Here is an 18216-nt window from a genome sequence, read left to right on the forward strand (position 1 = left end):
TCGTCGCAGACGGTGATTCGTAAACCAACAATTTGACACTTTCTGGTATGGTCGCTATATGTTTTTGACACTTTGTCCGTGTTTGACTTTAGTTGTATGATAAGAATCATGCGAATATTCAAACAATGTATCAATTGAATGAAATGAAACTTACTACACAGCTCAAGTTGATTCGTATTTGAATGTGTTGATCCGGTACAATTCTAATTAATTTGAGAAATCTTTTTAACGCGATCTTTTGATTCGACCGTAACCTGAATATTACTGACGCCGACTTTCAGTCACATTGAATTATTCACACATTCCACGCCGCTGTTTTAACAGTTATAGAATCAATACCAACTATCTCTAACCCGATAATATTCAATCATTTTGGTAATTTACCAACTTTAAATCCATTCGCGGATGTACTAAAGGTAAATCCAAATAATCCAAAATGAAATATTTGGACTTTGACATAGTCTGAATTGAAATAGATTGACAAACATGACTACCAACTTTCCCGCAGTCCCATTTCGATATTATATGCACATTGATTTGAAACAAGTAATGAAACATTGCAACTCTATTCGCGATCCCGCTTTCCGTTTGTCAAAGAGATATTTTAACATCTTACCATACTCAAAAGAATTCTTCACAACATTAACAATTGTTAAAAATCTAGTTTTCACTTACTTGATTATATCACTACAACTCACAAACTCGAATTAATTCATCCTGGCTGTATTCGTATGATCGGTCTTTTTTATTCGATTGTAAAGGTCGTTACTATTCTGAAGACAAAGTATTTACTAATCGGTACATATACGATTTGACTTGGACATATTATATTTTGAGTATACGAGATTTGAATGTCCAAACAATAACTGAGAATTAATTTATCACAATTAAATCCGTATATTACAGCGTAAAAGATATTGGGGTGTCAGCAACTCTGTACGGTCGTAGTTACAACCACATTAACTAATCTACCCAGGCAACTCGTCATGATCATTCCTGAAATCAACACAAACACGACCACTGACTTGAGTTAACCGCGAAACAGCATCAAGTTTTAAATCCGCTTGCAGCTGACGGATTATTCGAATGCATCGATGGAGAATATTATTGAACTCGTCGGTATTGTTACTTCAACAAATTACACCGACTGCGAAAGTTAATATCGAATGGTAAGACTTGATCACATATTTGTTGATCACAGACATGACAAAAAACATTACCGAGATTTTATAAACTATAGTCATATTACTCTACACATCTATCAATATCAAAATGCGAGTCATCCAATTTTTCTACTAAAGTAACATTGCACTTTCGGATTCGGTATAGTCATACAAATTGTATTAAATCCAACATCAAAACAAAAGGATTTTTTTTTTTAGTTTATTGAAATCAAATCATTCGTCTTCGACTTGTGCTTTTCTAGATTGCACGCAACAATTCGTTACGAATGAGCTGTAACCAAAGTTGAGAATTCTTTGTGTCCACAGATATAGAAGATGAATATAGCTAACACAATCACGAATCGACGTTTCAGAGTATTTCACGGATGTAATAAACTTGTTAGTGTCGCCTATCTAAAAGTATGCATGCGTTCGATTTCCATACCGACTGTTGCGATGTTTAGGATTCGCTTACAATGACCAAGAGTGAGGATTTAACATCAATGTCGTAACTGGAGGTATTCACAACAGAGAATCGAAACATTACACAGGGTGAAAATATATCTTTGATATCAAAGCACTATCCCAAGTACACGATTAATACTCAACTCCGTTCACACTTTCTATAGAACGTGCTAAATGTAAAATATCACGAGGTTGCACTCTAAGACTTTGATCATTACAAAAGTAAATTGAATATGTTTGCTCGACGCATTCATTTCAACTAGAAATGTCTAGTGCACAACAATCGTAATATTAAGGAAGTACTTGCTACACTGTAATTCACTAAACGTGTTTTGCATTGTTGTTCATTTGTAGCATTGATTGAAATTGTTTTTTGAACCCTCAAATAATAATTCCCGACATGAAACCAAACCGCTGAAAGTCGTTACCAACACAAAGAAACACTTTGTACGATGTTTGCCAAATGTACCCTATGGTTAGGTGTACTAGAATTATTTGTGTAACACATACACCTACAATGTAATCGAAAATTTTTCCGTTGTCATTCGCTAAAGTAAATGTCATCACAATACTCTGTCACTAAAGATCTTACTTGTATCTGATTGAATCACCGATAATTAACTCGCTAAATCAAACCATAAGGAAATTTCACTCACTCATCAGATATGAAACAGCGTCGCTTAATCGGTGTAGATCGTTTTTCTAAATGCAAATCATACCTGGCCAACAGAAAACAATTTCCACTCACCTTGTAATGAAACCAAGTGGTGGACCTTTCGTTCAATATTTTGTTTGTGTCAAATACTTTGCAATAAACACAGTGGAGTGGTCGAGCTTTACATCAGCAGACTGTAATCTGTAAATCAAGCTTACATCCGACTTGTAACTGTATCGTTTACCTAACCGAGTTGTATGCACAGTTTGATATTTTTTGTTATTTGGTAATTGCTGAATATACTACTTCGAAATACTCCCTTGAACGTAATTTCCATCATCGTAATAATCGAAGTACATTTGTGTCGAATTCGTAACAGCCGACTATGACATGATAAATTTTTGACAAGTTATGCTTGGAAGATTGGTTGTATATCACGAAAAATAATTACCGCTCATATTGATACTGCTATCCATTGTTCGGTATTTTCAAACGAGTAAAATTTATTACTTGAGTTACTCCGCTTAATGCAAATGTAAACACAACCGTCTTTCAACATCGCAAAGACATCGATACAAAGTATACATTATACAATCAAACGCAACAAGTTTTACTTTTGTAGGTTGTGTATGGTTATCCTGCATAACTCATTTCTTACCAAAGCCATATGAAATATATTCATGTTACACGAAAATATTCACTCATGCTACAAACCTGTGCAATGATTGGTGGTGCTTTCAAACTGTTTCGATACCTCAAGAACTTTATTGTCTGAATGGTTGTTCATGTATCGTAATAATCAAGTAGTTCAACACAGAACTAGTATTAACAGAAACACCAGAGTTGTTTACACAAAAGTTTGTATGTGTACAGTATACGAATACCATGTGTAAGTCCAGCACAATTGTGGTATCCATACGAGTTTAGTTAACACAATTTACGACACCGAGGTCGCGTCATCTTTCGTAAGACAACAAACCAAGGCTTCAGGATATGTCCATGTCATAGCAATGAATCGGCTACTCCAACAACAGAGTGCATATGTTTTCTAGTTACGGTGCTTACATCTTACACACAAATCAATCTACTTTGCTAACGAAAAGTGGTGAGTCATCATATGGTTATCCTCACTAGTAAAACATACTATCATACAAAATGGTCGTTATAGTTTGCACACCAACGGTACATCGTACAAGTAACAAGTCTCGAGAATCCAGTTATTCAAAAAACGTGAAAGTATTTCTACACCAAGTCGTTATGTTGACGAAAGCGTATATTGTAATATCATGATCGATTTGCATTCGTTGGTCACTAACTGTCACTACTCTAAATAATTCTTTTTCACTCAAACACAAACGCATACTTGTCACCATTCGTTTTCATCAAGTACGAGTTCAAGAAACTTACTACGACATGAATTTTTATTTTTATGTTGTGTAAATAGGTAATAATTAATTCAAGTAACACTATATCAACATCATCGACTTGTGCTAATAGATAATTGTATCGAGATTTAACGCAGATTACTATCCGTTCACTGATTCACTCGATGGTTTTAGCAACTTGTAACAACACAAGATAGATACGACTGGAATTACTAATATTCATAATGTTTATGATAAGTGTCGTTACCGATCGTTCACTAAGTCGATATGAATATTCGAAAAATCGGATGTCACTACTCTCAACACCAGTGATTCGGTTTAAGTTTGAAATCGATTTGATAATGTAATCCAAGGTGTGTTTCTGTGGGATATGCTAACCTTTACGAGAGAGTGCTGTCGCTTTGACGCATGAAACAATTATTATTAACCACACCTTGCGTGCATCGATTTGTCGGCGTCGTACAATTATTGTGACCAGGCCCCATATTTACCTGTGGATATATCACTCTAATGATAGGCGTTGCATACTGTACCGTTCGCTGTATCGAGAGCACCAATGGTAGTTGAGTGAATAACCAAGATGGACAAATATACCCGTTTGTTTGTCTGAATTTTACATTGGATCTCCAAGCCTTCTGTCGTCTATGCCACCGATTGATTTTATTGACCTCACGATGCAATAACGAAGTCCTGGAGGGTATGATGATGTTGTCTATGGGTCATACCGATGTGTGCATAAACACCCAACATTGATACACTGATACATTGTATGTAATGTCATAAATCACATTCACGTGAATACTTGGTAGGGTTGAACCATCGTAAAATATATATTCGATATGTATTGTCATTTTTCACGAAAAAAATCAAGGGTTGTGAATCTACATGTTTAATTACATTTGGTCATTGGTTCTGCTTTATCGCTTTGCATTGAATATCCGGATCCGGTTATGAACTGACCTGTATTGGGTTTGTAATTCCATACTGAATGGGGCGATATGTATTGACCAAACCGATTACCGCTACATATCGCTGTACGTATAATCTGTATAGGGTGAGCAAGGAAATTAATCACAAGTAACCCGGAATCGTTAGCACGATGGGTAGTATGCGTTCCTACATTTTCCGAAGATTGTTATCCGTGTATCAACCAGTTAACAAAGGTGGGGGATTACAACTTTAGACGGATTGGTTCTGGAAAATCTAAAGCACGAACCCGGACATCGCAGTCATATCGAAATAGCGCATTGTTATTGTGTTTGTGTGTGTGTGTGTGGCTAACCGTCGATTTTGATGGGATGCGCCAGAGCAAGTGAGTATGCGATTACACAAATGTATCGGAGTCGTTGTTGGTGTATATTTTGTCACTGTCCGTTGTAACAATATACAAAAATATCAAATTGGCCGGTGTGGTTGTCAGTTTTCAAAACGAAAATGGTATTGTTACCCAGGGAAAAAATGTATTTCCAAGTGAAAACGGTATTGGTACTCAGTTAAATGATAGTTTCCAGACGAAAAGGGTTTGTTACCCAGGAGAAAATGATTAGTTACTCTAGGTAAAAGTATTTTTTCAAGTGAAAATGTATTGTTACACTGGGTAAACGCCGGATCTCCAAAGGAAAATGATATTTTTATTCGGGTAAACGACGGACCACCAAGTGAAAATGGTTTGTTGCTCAGGGAAAAAGGGTTGTTACTCTAGGTAAAAGTATTTTTCCAAGCGAAAATGTATTGTTACACTGGGTAAACGCCAGATCCCCAAAGGAAAATGATATTTTTACTCAGGTAAACGACGGACCACCAAGTGAAAATGGCTTGTTGCTCAGGGAAAAAGGTTTGTTACCCGGGGAAAAGGTTTGTTAACCAGAGAAAAAATATATTTCCAAGTGAAAAAGGTTTGTTACCCAGAGAAAAAATATATTTCCAAGTGAAAAAAGGTTTGTTAGCCGAGGAAAAAAATATTTACAAGTGAAAATGGTTTCCTACTCTGGGTAAACGTCAGATCTCCAAAGGAAAATAATATGTTTAGTTAGGTAAACGATGGACTGGCAAGTGAAAGTGGTAATTTTACATAGGTAAACGTCGTGGGTTCAGTGTCGTTGGTCTTGTTAAACGTTATCGCTTGACGTTGGTATACTATTACGAGTGTGAAAAGGCTATGCATGTCTTGTGCGGAGTATCGCGACAGTGAACATATTTTTGGTGTGACGAAACAAGATCGTTGTTTACATGTTAATGCATTTCGATTACCGAGTAGCTGTACAACAGAGAGGAGTCTACAGTTAGTTCGTGCTGTATGTCCCGATGAAAACCACAAGACCACATGTAAATCTATTAGCACAAGTCGATGATGTTGATATAGTGTTACTTGAATTAATTATTACCTATTTACACAACATAAAAATAAAAATTCATGTCGTAGTAAGTTTCTTGAACTCGTACTTGATGAAAACGAATGGTGACAAGTATGCGTTTGTGTTTGAGTGAAAAAGAATTATTTAGAGTAGTGACAGTTTGTGACCAACGAATGCAAATCGATCATGATATTACAATATACGCTTTCGTCAACATAACGACTTGGTGTAGAAATACTTTCACGTTTTTTGAATAACTGGATTCTCGAGACTTGTTACTTGTACGATGTACCGTTGGTGTGCAAACTATAACGACCATTTTGTATGATAGTATGTTTTACTAGTGAGGATAACCATATGATGACTCACCACTTTTCGTTAGCAAAGTAGATTGATTTGTGTGTAAGATGTAAGCACCGTAACTAGAAAACATATGCACTCTGTTGTTGGAGTAGCCGATTCATTGCTATGACATGGACATATCCTGAAGCCTTGGTTTGTTGTCTTACGAAAGATGACGCGACCTCGGTGTCGTAAATTGTGTTAACTAAACTCGTATGGATACCACAATTGTGCTGGACTTACACATGGTATTCGTATACTGTACACATACAAACTTTTGTGTAAACAACTCTGGTGTTTCTGTTAATACTAGTTCTGTGTTGAACTACTTGATTATTACGATACATGAACAACCATTCAGACAATAAAGTTCTTGAGGTATCGAAACAGTTTGAAAGCACCACCAATCATTGCACAGGTTTGTAGCATGAGTGTAGTATAGAATTGATTAACCAATTGGCACTGGCGGGTTTTTCCGAAAAATTTTACTTCACTTTTCAAAACTGAAAAACACGAACTCAATGGGATACATCGTTGGACTCAATATGTTAACACCTAATCAACTATGCCAAGAAGCGAGAGGAGATCAGTTCAACCGCGTGTGTATATAATCGAGAAGACAAGAAAACCTTGTTGTGAAAATGCACACGTTTCGGTTACTTCCTTATAGAGTCCACTACGTATACGCAGTGCTAAAAGGTACATGCTGTTCGAACAAGACACGAGTGAATGCCTTCGCTCAACTTATGCAATCAATACTATCAAAACACCGCAGAGCGCTTGACCGTAATCATCAGTCTGACTGATGCGTCAACAGGGTATTCAATATGATGTAGAACCGGCATCATATTGTTTCTGGTCGCATGGAATACAAATATTAGCACTTCCCACATTTCCATACTGTTGTGATAGCCCTACTCATGAATACTACAAGGGGATTGTCAGTGGTTACCAACTCTCACAAAGCCCCATGTTTCTGGGTTTCCCACAAGAATTGAACTTCAACACATGGTATAAGAGACCTTGACAGACGTATTGATGAAGAAATTGTTTGGTAACAATATAGTTCACAGAATTGTGTATATTCCATAAAATGCCCTTACTAATTCTAATGTCTTGATATAATAAAAGGGTTTGTCGATTTAAAAGAGTTTAAAAGGCATTATGTTTACTATTGTTTCGAGTTACGGCGATGAATAAATATTCCTTTGTAAATTAACCGTTACTTTCTCATTGTGTATCCTCAATATATCCACTGAGAAACATGTATTAACACTGTGATTCATTACTTTCAACATAGAGTAAAAGTTGCGACAGCTTTTGTACAACGACTTGTCGCAGCTTCAAAAACATTATATTACGGCACATTATGCCAATAATATCGGGCACATATATAGGCCTACCTCACCTCAAAACTAACGCATCAAAAATTAGAATTTCATATAAACGGAATATATGTAATAAATGGCTATCTCTGCTAATGTTACCCACTGCATGCTGTTAACAGCGCCCGAAAATAAATATCTCAAATCATCACAAATTTCTCCTACTGATCTGGAGAATAATTGCGAAATAAGTACTTCATGATACTAATTATATTCCCATTCGGGCTGACATTTAATTGCTGCGAATTCCAAGTTTGTAAATCCCACATTACCACAAATAACCTGCTTCAACGGCGTCCCTATCACTGTATTGTCCATAGTTACATTGCGCCGACCAAGTAATAGCGTTCTTGGACAAGAATTCTACGCCCCATGCATTTCCATCGGTTACGCTGCTACGATCGCTGTGAAATATTGAAACACGATATCTGTCACAATCCAGAAATGCAGTCTAGCGTGCAAGCGCTTCGCTTATATTGAGAGTATATAATCACTGATGAATTTGCTTGGTATGTCTGAGTACGAGATATTGCACGGGTACTTCGAGAATCAAGACGCTGGTAAGTCGTTACGCGCATTGGTATTACCGTATTACTTAGGGTTACCATATTTCGGAAATCTGAAAAGAGGACACTTTTCCAGAATTTTTGGACTTGCAATACCGGAGGGGAATCTTGAAATAATGGTAATTTTTTCACACTTCGTGGTCGATTGAATAAAACAAAAGGGTCAACTTTCTCGCTCACCGACCAATATACAGCTTTTGCCTTCACATTGTCAGGTGGTTGATTATTTACGTCGTATTCCCCACTCACCACAAAAAGAATTCGTGGATTTCTAGGATTTCTAGCATATTTCGTCAAAGCCATGGTTCTGCGTTACTTAGCAACGAGAGGCAATCAATGATTGTCAAGATATAATTCATCTATTTATTCATTTACACGAGCCCAAAACTGTTTATCTCGATATTCTTTTGTTTCCTATTTTCTTTTGCCCTTTTCATTAAATCTAATTGAAAAGTCGATATATATATATATTTGCTGAAAGAACTTATTGTTTTATGAGGCCCCATCAATAATACTTTTTTCCAACTTCCTCATTAGATTGCCGGAACAACGCAGCACAACATATGCGGTTACGAGCTATTTTGAAGTCGTTTTTTAAAAAAAGGTATTCAGGTTGGCAAATTTCATCATATCAGCATGATCAATGACCATGACACCGTCTTCCTTAGATGCCTAAAATAACAGTAATCCATCATATTTTACTATTTGAGAGTGGACTGTAGCATATAGTGGTATTTTTACTGCACAATTTCGAACTTGTATACGACGTTGCATTCTCCGAATGATTATGACGTTAGCCAAGATCTGCTATAAGTTCACAGGCTTTTTGACGGTGAGTCACTGCGAACGACTCATTTGCGTCCTCGTGTCCTTAATTCCCAGTTTACGCAATAACAGCCATTATACTTCATGCAAACACTCTTGATTTTTCGAAATGCAAAGCGAAATATGGATAATGATAGCTGAATATACTTTGGAAATTTGCAGGCATCAGTAGTGTCATAATTCATTTTATATTTCAATAATGGTTATGCTCACCCGACATGGGACAATTAATCTCGATAAGTAATCGTAATCGATTACGACGATTACAGCGTTTTGAAGTAATCGCAATCGCAATCGCTTATATTCGAAAGAAATACGAAGTAATCGTAATCGTAATTGAATACTTCACATAATTATTCGATTTCTTTGAAAAATATAATGATTACCTTTTATTTGTACTAGGACTATGACATAAATTGAACATTCGTGAACGATGAGGAGATATTATACCATGTTTATTGATAGCGTCAACGTCCGATTTTCAAACGCCACTGCTCATTATTACGTCAGAAGTATTAGCTTTGCTCGTCATTTCGTAAACTGTATCAACTCAACACCTAGTAAATAGGTACTCGATGTACATTGTACATTGTAGTGTGATTGTAAGAACACTCGCCATGCTGTATATCAGGTTATCGATACACTTTAGAGGCCACTAGCTCGCAGCAAGAAAATAATCATCACTCCGCCTAGTTTCAAATATACTCAATTACTCATGTATTGATGTTGGACCGATGTTGCTTGGCTAGCAGTAGGCCTATGTACGCAGGACTTTGGAGCAGCCGTAAATTTAAACAGCTCCAGCTCCGGCTCCGGAGCTCTCTTCCATCAAACATTAGCTCCGGCTCCAGCTCCGGAGCCGCATTATTACCACTGCTCCGGCTCCAGCTCCGGCTCCGGCTCTGAAATTATCGAATGGTCCTGTCTATATCAGGGGTGGTCAACCCGCGGGCCAAATGTGACCCACGAGAGGGTTTTGCGTGGCCCACGAGGTAATTTCCTATTATATTATCGAAAATGAATGGCTCAGATTGAGAACTTGCAATGCCAACCAAAAATTACAATTCTGGCTGCGACACTTGGGATGTTGATGACTAACATATCAGTTCCGACGCATTGGCAGATCCAGGGCATAGGTTAGTTATCTATAGTAATCTAGAGTCTCTCAGCCATCAGTAACGTCCGATGTAGCAACGAAGACATATATATAGGTGCCGCCGTGCCGGCTTGTGACTTCATACTGAATACTTGTCAATTGTCGACACATCATAGTTGCAGTAAAACGCACTTTACTATATGCCATTGCTGTGCACAGCATTAAAATTTAGGCCTGCTGTTCAATTATGATAAATCAGCAGATGTGGTCGTTGCATATATAATAGCATCTTATGAAATAGGTCGGAGCCGGAGCTACTCCTCAAACAACGAGCTCCAGCTCCGGCTCCGGCTCCGGCTGAATTTTATGTAGAGCTCCAGCTCCGGCTCCAGCTCCGGTGAAAATGCACGGCTCCGGGGCTCCGGCTCCGGGCTCCGGCTCCGTCTCCGAAGCCCTGTATGTACGTGCGTAAGTACATCGGACAAAGATTTGAAATTTTTTACTCGTCAAAACCAACGGCTTCTGATATGTATCAGGACCGAGCAATTCTTTTCTGTTTCATTTAAGGTCAGCTTGCTGTGTCTGTGACAAGTGGATGGCAGAATTTTATGTCCACTTTATCTTTTACTCATGCGGCTGTACTTGAAACGGGCGCCAATCGCTATTTAGCAATCCTTTACTCAACATTTGGACCTGCCGCCATAACCATCTGCTTATTCAACTAGTTAGCGTAGGTTGAGTTAAAATCAGGACCATAACAGCAATTCATCCACGACCACAAACGTTGGTCTTGGGCCCGACAGGGTCGTCAATTTGCAGGTCAATGACCGAATGTCTTCAGTAATGTTGATGATCGCATTATATTACCAATAATTGATAATCCTCTCTCAGCCCCCGATGGTCACATTTACCGTTAGAGCTGGGAGCACGTAATTCACAATTATAACATCTTATATGTTGTTATAATTACTTTATTGCATGTATTTCGTTACCTCCCGTCTGTTATATAATCAAAAGATATTGTGTATTCATCCAAACGTATATCAGACTGAAAATTTCGCGAGACACGCACACAAATTGTAATGTCTTGATTCCTCTGTGGGGGTCCCGGGTGACATTTGTATTGTGTGGCAGTCACGCCCATCCAGCGTGGCTATATTCACAATGGACACATCCTAAAAGTTTCGGCGTAGGTCTTTCTTAGGTAACACACTTCGTGAAGTCGCTAGTGCGGAGCATGGACCGGAGCCGGATTGGTTATTGGATATTTTGAGGTCTGGATACACAATTCAGTCAAATAGAAATACTCTCACTGGAATCGGGTTGATTATTTCGCCGTTGCCTTTTCCCGCTCGTGTTTTCAGTGCCGTGACAAAGTATCTGACTCACAGCAGCAAACGCGACTCGACAGTAGGCCTCAGTGTTGGGATCAAGTCACTACCTTCGAGTCATGAGTCATTTCGAGTCATTGCACATTTTGACTCGAGTCAGGTCAAGTCAATAGATTTTCAAAGGTGACTCGAGTCAAGTCAAGTCACAAGTCAAGTCACATTTCAAGTCAAGTTGTCTTTTCGAAGTATGTATGAGGCATGATTACGTCATTGCAATTTGCTAGCTGTCTGAAATACAGTTTGAGTGGTCATTGATTCCAAACCGATGACTGAATATAGAGCTAAATATGCACGCAAGAAGACGCTGTGCCACTCACATATACGTAGAACTGTTAAACTACGTAATTTCATAGCCACAGTTCATAGTTACCAGGCGGAATAGAGAATGGAGAAACGAGTTGATAAGCTGCAATACATTACTCATTTACAAATCGATATGATACAATTCGAGCCTGCGCCAAGGGTTGAGGACTAAACGATATTCGAATTCTATTCCAATAAAATAATAGGTTTAGTTAAGGTAAGAACAGAGAACGGAAATATACATTTTGCTATTTTATTACTTTACTACTAGAATTACGCCAACGTAAGCTGTAAGCTTCGATCACTTCGTTTGCGGTCAATTTATTCGTGAGAGAACAAACGAGGTTCAGTGAAACGCACGGTCATTGAATGATTGGTCGCTCTCACGGTTTACACCAGCGTTTCGCGAACAATCCGAACATATGCAAGATACAGTGATTTTTATCGACACCGATTACTTGATGACTTGAAATTGACTCGTGCATTTTGGTCCGAGTCACGAGTCAATCCACATTTCTGATACGTGGAGTCAAGTCAAGTCAAGTCATTTTAGCAAAGTGACTCGAGTCAAGTCAAGTCATGCGAAAAATGTCACTCGAGTCTGACTCGAGTCAAAGTCATGACTCGAGTCATCCCAACACTGGTAGGCCTACATCAAGTTGACACTGGGGCTTCTCGAGGGGTAGGTCGTGGGTTCGATCCCCGGCCGAGTCATACCAAAGACTCGAAAATTTGTATCCGCAGCTATTGCTAGGCGCTCAGCAACCACGGATAGCATGGAGGAGAAAAGAAACGGGGGCGCAGACTATAGATGACCTCACGGCCGTATCGCAACTCCGTCAAAGTATCTCGATGGTGCTAGGCGAGAATGAATATCATCTCTCTTCCTCTCTCTCTCTCTCTCTCTCTCTCTCTCTCTCTCTCTCTCTCTCTCTCTCTCTCTCTCTCTCTCTCTCTCTCTCTCTCTCTCTCTCTCTCTCTCTCTCTCTCTCTCTCTCTCTCTCTCTCTCTATGACGAGGATGATGATTACAGCAGCTTCATCCGTCTCATTATTAACTGTGTAGAAAAACTTTCGTTTTATAATTCGACTCCAATGAAGACAAATGGAATTCACCTACCGAATCGTTGGGCGAGGCCGTTCACAATTACATTTGTGTGCCTTGCAGTCGAATTTTATCAGAATACACCAACGAAAACTATGTCAACAAAAGGAGTTCGTGTACCACCTAAAACTAGTACATTGAACGCTCTCTCATTCACGAAATTTCATGCTGGTGATGTCATATTTTGTGATTCGATTGTTGATATAAAATGTTCTTTCCAATTCTCTACTAGTTGCTGACGATTACCCCTGACGAGTGTCTGCCGAAAATATTCGGGTTCATTTCAATATGAATATACTATTCAATTGTATATTGAAGTTCTGTACCTCCAGGCCGCTCTTTTGATACATTTCGTGAATTTTAAAAAGTCAGCATGTACTTCAGTATGGTGGCATAATGTGGCTTGAGTCGTCGCTAGGTATCGTGTACGTAGGCACGTTGCATTTGGAACAAACAGTGTTTTAAAACACTTTGTTTAAAACACGTTTTAAATAGGGTTACCATACGTCCTCTTTTAAGAGGATTTGTCCTCTTTTTTTACTTTTTTGAAAGTGTCTTCGGAGGACGCCCTTTTGTCCTCTTTTTTTAGATTTTGTCCTCTTCTTTGCAAATTCAGGTCAGATTTAGAGCAAATTGCGAGTGATATGCCGTAAATTAGCACAGAAGTGACGCTCCGGCGGGTATTTCGGAGTGAAAAAACGGCGATTTCAGCTCTGAGCGAAAAGGTGTCCTTTTTTATAGTCATCAACCTAGAATTGTGGAGAAAAAAAACTGTATTTAGAGCTCTAAGCGGAAAGATGACTTTTTTTTTAATCAACCGATATCAAAGTGGGAAAAATTCACCGGCTTTTGAAAATTCTTCTCCGGTTTTGCAAGTCTCAAATTTCTGAAAAAGTGTCCTCTTTTTAGATTTCCAAACTATGGTAAGCCTAGTTTTGAACAGTGTTTAGGAAAAGGCCTGTTTAAAAAAACAAAATTGTGTTCTTTTCAGTTGTAAAATTTTGCCATAATTGTGTAAATACTTTACAAAAACATATGTCGTGTGAGCCTACGGACAATTACCACCCGATTTAGCCGACGTATATCGATATGGGATGGTTGGAACCCTAAAAATAGTCGGTTCAACAGCAATAGTACGTATATTTCGTCAAAGAAGCTATTTTAAAACTATATTTTTAAATGTCAATGTCTATCCACTGTGACGTCACTATTGAATATTCGTGACGTCGTGCCTTTAATAAAAACATAAAAACAATAAGAAACATGTTTTAAAGTAGGCCCTTATTGTTTTAATCATGTTTGTTTTAAATTGATTTTTGTTTTAAATCCAACCCTATGTAGGTACATTTATACACCGCTTCACTGATATGTAAAGTTACGGACGCGACGAGAATGCATATCGGTGGGTGCGAGAAATCATCCCCTAACTTGGACGATGTACCCATTATGTCGTAACAAGCAAATGACGTATCGTCTACAAACAAAGTTGTTATCACATTTTAGGCCTTCTGTCGCAATCCTCATATTGCCTTCAAAATATCTTCTAAGATTGGTTCTAAGAAGCAAAATAAATGTAATCTCGAGTATTCGTCATTACTTTTCCAATGTAATCGTAATCGATTACTTCCTGATTGAAGAAACTCTTTGGGGTACAGAACTTTAATATACATTTTAATAATATATTCATAGTAAAATATATTAACCCTTTTGAAATCTCCAACTTTACCCTGAATTTTAGTCGGTTCACTATAATTGAGATTTAGTCGCATCTGCATGCTCGATCGTGGCGTCTTTGGTATCATAGAAACAAGGAGATCGCCCTCTAGAGCAGTGGTTCCCAACGTGGGCGATTTGGCGATCTAGGGGGGCGAAAATGACGAAGGGGGCGACGGAGGCGAAAATAGCGAAGGGGGCGATGACACGTCAAAACGGCTGACCTTTTTTTTTTAGTCATCCACCTAGCAATGCTGAGAGAAAAACGTTATTTTCAGCTCTGAGCGGAGAAAGATGACCTTTTTTTTTAGTCAACCCGCCGGTGATTACAGTCTGTATGGCCAATTATCGGTGCACAAAAATTTGGGGGGCGATGATCGGCGTTGACCTTGAAAAGGGGGCGATGGGTCGAAAAACGTTGGGGACCACTGCTCTAGAGTATTACGCCATCGAAAAAGCTATCCGCAAGGTGTATTATAGGGCTATTGGCTGTTGAAAGCGAAAATATTAAGTTTTCCTCAACAATTTTGTTTTTATAACTGCTGATGAACCCTGATAAACTGTTCTGCGGCATCAAACATGTTGCTATTTGAAAAGATAATTATCTTCTCTTCTCAGCGAAACATCAATGCTTTCTTTACCGTTATTTGTCTCGAAATAGTGTGTGAATTTATGACCTCGGTTTATAGAATTTCGGTAGGCCTGGTATCTCGATGCGATGCCGAGTAATCAGCACGGCCGAGTGAACACTTCTTGAAATAGTGATTACGCGATGCCTACGCAATGTCGACGGCTGGTAGCTGTAGCTAGCTTGCGTTCAACGATACAGTCATTGGAGTGATTGGACACAAATCATAAAACAGATATGAACAAAACTTGAATGAATTGCCAAAAAACTATGTACATACATGATGCTCACAAAATGAAATATTCATAACATAACAGGATTCGTGTTCAAGTCAAGAATAAAATTAGACTTTTTGGTGATAGAACATAAAGCATTTACGTTCCTTATTCAAGCCAAGATGAACCCCACAAATTATACACATGACGTTAGATCAGTAGTTGCCGAATGTTTTTGTGTCCTCTTTTGCCAACGCTTTCTGCTCCAAGCAATAAACGCAGCATTTGCGCGATTCTTCGACGGAAGGTAGATGTGATAACGAAGTGTCGAATCGTAGCTCTTCATCCGGCCGCATACTATAATTGTCATACTATTTACCATGGTGAAATTTTTGAGACAAAACAACATCCACTCTAATGGCACTCTCTATCTATAAGCTACTTGCGGCCATTGTTTATAGTTACACTGAAAACAACATAAAGTGGTCGGCCTCTAAGCATTGCTTCCTTGATTGCGTGTCGTAAAATCGTTAGTATTCATGAAGTGCGTGGCGTGTGCATATGATTTTGGTTTTAAATAAATCAGGGAATCACAGTCTTTTCAAATAATACCAGGGTACACGTGTTACACCTACACAAACTGTGATATAGCGAGATCAGTCGGCATATCTATTCAGACAATCTGCCGAAATATACTAATGCGATACTCACGAACGACCACCGCACTTATAAATGTTTGTGAACAGAAGTTATCTGACTTATACCTACAAATATTATGATAAATAAATCAGAAGACTGCTGACTTTCAATAAATACTAACCTTGGCCAACTACCACGTATACATACGGAGAAATTTGCAAATAAAGTCTACCGACGATTGGGGCCGAGATCCATGTCCACAGACTTCAAAAGGGTTAAAACCCGAAGCTTTTCGAGCTGACACTTTTCAAGGGCAATCGTCAGCAAATGGAGGATTTCAAAAACATGCATCTAGCTACATTGCAAACAACCAATTATGACGTCATAGAAACAAACAACATGAAATACAGGCAAACCGCGAGCGCAGCTAGTGGCCAATTTTTAGATTCACTAAAAATTCCTTCTGCTGACGAATCAAAATTCAAGACACTTGGTCCCGATGCGGAATTCGATAACATCGCCAAGATCGAAAGACGGATACAGCGCCGACTATTCAACCTCAGGAAAAACGGCTCCATAACACCTGAGGTCTACGCCTCTGTTATGTTCTTGATCTTGTTTGAACAATAACTCAATACGACGAGGTTGCAATATGAAATCAGTATATTATCAGCAGAATAACTTTAAGGCAGCGACACGATCCAGAGTACAGGTAAACGAAAAGACCACGAGACAACAAACACAGGATATAAATACAAGCACGACACACGAGAAAATAATGATTGGCGGTAATTACTAATCCTATAGAAAGAAAGAGTTGTACGACACCGAACGTAAATGCACGAACATAACAGTCCTCCCCTGTAAGTTAGAGGGTTGCCCACATTTACGGTCTATAGAAATCGGTGGGTTTCCTATTTCTAAGAGGATAACGTCTGCCCGACGATCGAGCAGGACTAGCTGCAGGACGTTGTGCCCTATTCCTAACCAATGGTTGCTCAGCTTGCGACTGCCGAGGCTGAGCAACTTCCTGTGTGGCTATATTATTGCCAGCTGAAATCAAGCGTGGTTGGAGTTGGTTTTTGTGCCTTCTCCAATACCCATGATCCGTTTTAACAATGTACACAACACGCCCCAGTATTTCCGTCACCACGCCAGCAACCCACTTTGGTCCGCTTCGGTAACTGCGAGCGTAAACCGAGGAACCAATCTCGAAATGAGTGACTGATTGTCTAGGCGTAACGGGTTTCGATTTATCGAAGGGCGAGCACAAACTTAACAAATTGCGCGGCTGTCGACCATGTAAAATCTCGGCAGGCGTTTTCCAGTCTATGCCCGGGTGCGGTGCACATCGGTAAGTAGCGAGAAGTGTTTGGAGCGCGAAGTTAATATCTTTTCCCCCGTCGCAATTTTTTATCAATCCAGCTTTCAAAGTCTGGACGAAACGCTCCGCTTCCCCGTTTGATGCAGGGTGAAAAGACGGTGATACGATATGGCTGATTGCCAAATTAGAGCAAAACGTATCGAATTCATTCGATGTGAATTGCGGCCCGCCATCCGCGACAATTGTTACGGGCAAGCCTTCAATAGAAAAGACTTCTCGCAAAGCGTTGACAACACACAAGGTTGTGGTAGATCCGACATTCATTACTTTAACGAAAGGATATTTCGAATGCGCATCGACGATGACAAGAAACATTTTGTTGTTTATTGGACCTGCGAAATCCAAGTGAATTCGATCAAAGCTTTCGGAAGTTTTGGGCCATTCGCGATACTGACGATCAGGCGCTTTCATTACCTTACGGCAAGCGTCGCAACTCTTAACGAGATTTTCAATGTCGCGATTAATGGAAGGCCATGCGATGTAACGTCGAGCCATCTGCTTCATTTTCGCGATACCCCAATGTCCTTCGTGCAACAATGATAAGACTCGCGAGCGAAGTGACTGCGGAATTACTACGCGCTGAAAACCATCAATATTGAGCAT

Source organism: Botryllus schlosseri, chromosome 1, assembly GCF_051294905.1.
Source record: "Botryllus schlosseri isolate E-star chromosome 1, Bs_hap1, whole genome shotgun sequence".
Taxonomy (NCBI): domain Eukaryota; kingdom Metazoa; phylum Chordata; class Ascidiacea; order Stolidobranchia; family Styelidae; genus Botryllus; species Botryllus schlosseri.